The following is a 6,103-nucleotide window of genomic DNA, read 5'->3' as shown; positions in this document are numbered from 1 at the left end:
TCATCATCTTGTTCTTCTCCTTCTTGTTCATCTTCTTCTTGTTCATCTTCTTCTTGTTCTTCTTGTTCTTCTCCTTCTTCTCCTTCTTCTCCTTCTTCTCCTTTTTCTCCTTTTTCTCCTTCTTCTTTTTCTACTTCTTCTCCTCCTCCATCACTATCCGATGAGGATCCTAGAGTTTCACTACTCTCCTCACCGTCTTCTTTCTCCTTCTCGCCGCCGGTCTCCTCCTCTGCCACAACCGCCGGCGCCTCACGGAAATCGGCCAATGCTCCTTCTTCCTCGTTTACTTCTGGAGGTATCTCTTTCTCCCCGGCCGGCGGAGAATTCTCATCCGCCGAGAGAAACTCTTCGTCCGCCGCTTTGTCTACTTCTCCTTCCCCAATGGGTTCTTCTTCGGCCGCTTTTGCTTCTTTTGCTACTTCCGCCGCTTTTGCTTCTTCGGCTTCTTCCGCCGGCGCCGCTCGCACCAATGCTTCTTCAACCATTTCTTTCTTCTTTCCCCTTCTTGTTTCAACCATACTTCTTCCAATCAATGTCAATACTCAAGATGATACTCGATGATTGCTCAAAATGGAGAGAAACTGAGAAAAACTACTCGAATTCAAATCTCTAAGGAGTTCTCGACACTTAGAGAGAAAAAGAGAAGAAGAGGAAACGGTTCGATTAGGGATTGGAGTTTTTAATTTTTTCAAATTTTTGTTTTTTTCTTTTTTATTATTTCGGGTTTCTGGGTTATATTAATGGGTGGGTGGATATATCCAGGTTTTTGATGTAATAATACAGTTTTGACGAGGATACAGTTGTAATTGAAGTGTTTTTCGATTTAAATAAAAAACAAAAAACAAAGAAAGAATAGAAAGGGAGAATAGCGATTGTTCCTCCCCAAATAAGGGCACACGAGACGATTTCTCGTCTGCTTCACAGTCGCCAAAAGCTGGAACTCGCCATCGTCGTTTCTTCCTCTATGGAAGATTGTTGTTCTATCTGTAATTCGTCGATCTCGTCGTTGTTAAAATTGGGGAACTCTTTGTTGCTAGGTTCTATCTTGCATACGTTTCTCAACTCCAAATCGCCTCATCTCAACATCAGTCATCCATAGAGACAAGAGATTATTCACGCTGAAATCGTTCAAAATTGTGGTCGAGTCCAGATTCAGGTATCATGCTTCAATCCTTGTTTTTGCTTCCTCATGTTGTCTCCTCTGTTGTATTCGTCATTTTTGCCCCTAGATCTAAATTCGCGAATAAAAGCTTGATTTTCAAGCGATTTAGAACTTGATTCGCTCCTCTTGTATTGATTTCTTCTAGCATGATTATTTTCATGCGATTTAGAGCATGATTCACTCTTTAGTTGGCTTCATTGAAATCTGTTAAGCTTTTGATTTGATTGTTAATGAAAAATTGGCTCAAGGATTTGAAATTCAGTTTGAAATCTGAAGCAAATCAACAAGAATTGTTGATTTGTGGTGTTCGAGTACGTTTTAATCTAATCTAGAAGAGCATCGATTGAGACTGACATGTGTTTTTAATTCAATGTTAGCTTGAAATTGAATTTGATTGTTGGATGCAAGTTTTTGAAGATGTTAACGGTAGATTCTTGGGTTTAGACCTAACAATGGTGGGCATGGGCATGGATTTGATTTCTCGTTTTCAAATCTTTGTTGCTTATATGATTTTGTTTGGTCGTGATATTATTGATTGTAACAGTTAAGAGCTGCAGCCTGCAGTCACGAGTGGAGAAGAAGGTAGCAATCTCTTTTGTGATTTGAATGAAGGAATACATAGGATTAAGAGTGAAGTAGTACCACGTGAGGAAGGAGAAGTGAATACATAGAACTGTGTCACTGGTGTCCTCATCTTCACTCCCGATTTCCTCTTCTTCGTGAGTTGTCACCACATTTCAGTGCATAAGCTTCACATGATGATGAATTGGTTTGATCTTGTACTTGTTTAATAACAATCTTTGAATATATATATATATAACATGTTTATTAGTAATATACATTAGAAGTGAGAAAGAAAACATTATTATGGATCACTAATGGAGGACATGAAGTCAAAACATGTGTTTCATAAAATTAAGTAATTTAATAGCGTATATATTGGAATCTTGATGTGTATTTGTTATAAAACTCTTGTCTCATGTTTAATAACGTGCATATAGATTGGAATCTTGATTTGTATTTGCTATAAAACTCGTATCTTATGTTTGCAGGTGGAAATAATAACACTCTTGTCTCCCTATTTGCAGGTGGAAGGTCAATAACACAAGAACTAAAAGTATAACACTCTTGTCTTTTTTGTTATGAGTTTGCTTCTGTTTTTGCAGGAAGTAGATTTCGGTTGCTTAATCATTGAGTTGTTGACACTACAAAATCCATATTTTGATTTATCTGATGTTCAGATTCATGCTCTGTTCTTGTTTGTTGTTCTCCAAGCTAGTTGTGTTCTCCTTCATGGATGCTTTGAGGTTTGCCGGAAGCTTTGAGACGGTTGGGAGAAATGGAAATGTCATGGTCATTGATGTCTCAGTTGGTTGAAACTGGAAATGAAGGAGCAGCACTGTGACACATAGAGTGAAGAGCTTGCTATATCATATTTGTGTGTGTGTGTGTGTACTGATCATAAAATATTAAATAGTGGAATGTAACTGCTTGTTGTATCATAAAAAAATAATAGTGTCTACATGCACATTATGTTGGTCTTGTTATAACATTGACAGTTTTTAAATCAGTTATACAGTTAAACACCTTAAAAAACTTTAATACAAAGTTAAACACCTTATAAAACCTTTTAAATACTTTTAAACCCTTATAAAAGACTTATAAAATCTTTATAAGACCTGTATAAAAGCCATGTAAAACCTTATAAAAGCCTTGTAAAACTTTTTATAAATAGTTTTTAAAACTGTAATATACATTTAAACACCTTTTAGAACCTTTTAAATACTTTTAAAAACCTTATAAAAGCCTTATAAAATCTTTATAAAAACTTTATAAAACCTTATAAAAGCCTTATAAAATCTATATAAAAGCCTTGTAAAACCTTATAAAAGCTTAAATATGGTTTTTATAAAAGCTTAAATATGGTTTTTATAAGGTTTTATAAGTTTAAATATTGTTTTTATAAAGATTTTATATGGTTTTTATAAGATTTTATAAGTTTAAATATGGTTTTTATAGGTTTGAAAAAAATAAGGATTTTATAATGTTTTTATAAGGTTTTGAAAAGATTTTTTATGATTTTTAAGTAGTTAATTATAATAGTTTATAAGGTTTTTATATGGTTTCTATAAGGTTTTATAAGATGATTTTAATAAGGCTTTAAAAAGCCTTGTTAAAACTTTTACTTCACAATTTAAACTTCTTATAAAAATCTTATAAAAACCTTGTAATAATTTTTAAATACTTTTTAACACTTTAATACACATTTTTAACACCTTTTAAATATTTTATAAAACCTTTTTTAAGTATTGTAAAACCTTATAAATATCTTGTAAAACCTTATAAAAACTTTATAAAAACCTTGTAAAAGCCTTACAAAAACCTTGAGAGTGTGTTCACATTCACAATGCTTCAGCTTATGTGTTCACATTCATAATGCTCCAGCTTATGTGTTAGGGTCACTTAAGAACCACAAATTTTGTATGTAAAAGGTTTTACAATCTTTTGAAAACCTTAGAAAATGTTTTACAAGCTTTTTGAAATGTTTTACAAACTTTATAAAAACTATAGATAGATAGCCAGAGTTAAGATGAACCCATTTGAAAATTTTTTACAAGCTTTTTGAAAATGTTTTACAAGCTTTTTCAAATGTTTTACAATCTTTTAAAAGCTTGTATACTCCTTCCTTTGGCATATAATTTCCTGTCCTGAAATTAAAATTCTAAAATACAAATTCTAGAGTTTAAAACAACAAAAACACAATATCTTTCTACGTACAAGAGTAAAAAAAAAAAAGAGAAAAGCTTGTAGTACCATTATATATGCAAAGAGGTGACAATTATGTTTACAATTAACTCTCAAGATATAGAAAGCCTCTTAACCTATAATCATATCTCAATTGCTGATCAGCCATCAATCTATTGTTTCAAATTCAGTTGCAGATTTACAGAAAGCTTTCAAGAAGAAGCTACATCGTAAAGTGCAGCAGAAGAATCTGAGAGAGTATGAGCCACTGCAATAAAGTCACTTGCGTCACAACATTTACAAGTCAAAGTCTCTTGGAGTGAAAGAGATTTTCAACATTGTGCATCTCTCCTCCATTGGCTATAGTCTCATGTGTTCCAACATCAAACTGAGATTCACCTGTCACCATAAATTTACATCTTCTCTGCACAAAAAAAAAATCCAAATTGAGAAATTGATGCCTAAGTGCCATTAAACACAACACCAAAAAACAAATGCACGAAGGAAAATAAACGAGTAGCTCAAAGCAAATCAATTTGTCATTTTTCAAGAGCTATAAACATTACAACTAATAAAATCATGAGACCAATTACTCGTAACAGATTTCAGATCATCAGATCAATAACTCGATTCAGATTTCATCACTCTTAGACTTGGTTCAAAACCATGAGATTCCCGATAGCCCATATACACAATTCAACAATTGAGAGTTTCCATGATATGAAAAGCAATAGAATTGAATCTATGATGACGAAAGATCAAATTATTGAAGAGTCAAAGAAGAACAAAATGAGTGAATACTGAAATCGAGACACTTACTTTCGTGTATCGCATGAGGGAAATCATTTGCTTAGGCGAGGTAGAGAGAGAGAAGAGATCACGGCGTTGAAGACAAGAACACGGCGAGGACAGACGAGAGCACGGCGATGAGAGACGAGAGCACGGCGATGAGAGACGAGAGCACGGCGATGAGAGATGAGAGCACGGCGTTGAAGACGAAACTCGTGAGAGATCGTCGGCGATGAAGACGAGATCGTCGTTCGTCGACATCAAAGATCGTCGAGAGACTGTTGACGAGATAATGAAATTTTTAGGTTAAATGATTTAAGGACAGTATCGTATTTTTTGCACTAAAACAAGGGTATTTTTAAAAATGCTTTTCTCACTGGGGCATTTTTAAAAAGGTAATCTTTAAAAGGGGTATTTTTAAAATTGTCCCAAAGAAATAATCAGAGTATAAACAAGGAGACAAACAACCTGATGGTTGGTAACAAATGAGCTGCCCTGTTATAAACCCTTTTTAACAAAAATTAAATCGACTTGTTTAAATTTAGATGCCCAAAAGCATATATGTATCGTGATAAAGACCAGCTATATCAAAATATTAAACAATTTGGCATTTAACATTTTACTAAGAACCTTACAATCACCCTCAAAACAAATCGTTGAGAAGCCTCGAAATCCAAGCTTGTTGTAAAGCTGTCAGTAATGTTTTGCCTTCCGCCTCTAATAGGGATCGTGCAGTATTCTCAAAACGCCAAAATTATTGTTTACTAGATGCATAATTTTTTTTTCTTACCTTAAAATACATATTTTTTTCTTCCTATTTACCATTTTTATAATCTATTAAAAATGGTATGTTATGGATGAAATCACGTTTCAAAAATATCAAAGAATCATATATGTACTATGATCTATCTTAGTCATTTCATTGGTAATAAATTTACAAATTCTAACTAATTAGTAAAGGCTGTCATAATTTGTCTTATTTGAAATTTAGTAACTTTTTCTGCTTCGAAATATAAATTTATCATCTTAAACACTACTTAATTATTTTAAATAAATTTACAATTTCATTATTTCAACCATTATAACTAATTCAAAATTCACCCCCAAGTCAATCTTCTAAATATAGTATAATTAAAATATATGAAAATATTTTTGTTCATTCCTTCTATTCAAAATTTGACTAATCTTAAATGTAACATTTGGTTCCAATAGAATTGTTTGCAAATCCTCACTAAATTTATTAAATAATGTAATGAATGAAAATAATCTATGAGCTCATAGTCATTTTAGATCAATTTTTTTTTAATCAATAGCATTTTAAATAACTTGCTTCTCATGTTAATAATGATTAGCAAGTCATCAAGACTTAAGTGAGATATTATAGTAATCCACAATTTAGATACTTTT

At 32.6% G+C, this 6,103-nt stretch overlaps 2 long non-coding RNA genes across 5 annotated transcripts; one reads left to right on the top strand and one right to left on the bottom strand.

The window, feature by feature from the left end:
* Positions 1–854: 854 nt before the first annotated feature.
* Positions 855–2,740, top strand: LOC111831616. 4 transcript variants are annotated; one of them, XR_002834712.1, is made up of 3 exons: positions 855–1,156; positions 1,707–1,881; positions 2,251–2,740. It is a non-coding gene; the product is annotated as an uncharacterized LOC111831616 (long non-coding RNA). The 4 variants fall into 4 exon arrangements; XR_002834710.1 differs by having other exon boundaries at positions 2,215–2,740; XR_002834711.1 differs by having other exon boundaries at positions 1,707–1,931.
* Positions 2,741–3,949: 1,209 nt separating this feature from the next.
* Positions 3,950–5,043, bottom strand: LOC111831594. Its single transcript, XR_002834689.1, has 2 exons — positions 4,727–5,043; positions 3,950–4,331 (listed from the first exon to the last, which is right to left on the bottom strand). It is a non-coding gene; the product is annotated as an uncharacterized LOC111831594 (long non-coding RNA).
* Between the last annotated feature and the right edge of the window lie 1,060 nt (positions 5,044–6,103).

Source organism: Capsella rubella, unplaced genomic scaffold (genome assembly GCF_000375325.1).
Source record: "Capsella rubella cultivar Monte Gargano unplaced genomic scaffold, Caprub1_0 scaffold_3, whole genome shotgun sequence".
NCBI lineage: Eukaryota > Viridiplantae > Streptophyta > Magnoliopsida > Brassicales > Brassicaceae > Capsella > Capsella rubella.
Note: the sequence above shows the minus strand (reverse complement) of the source record. Positions and strands in the feature narration are given on the sequence as shown.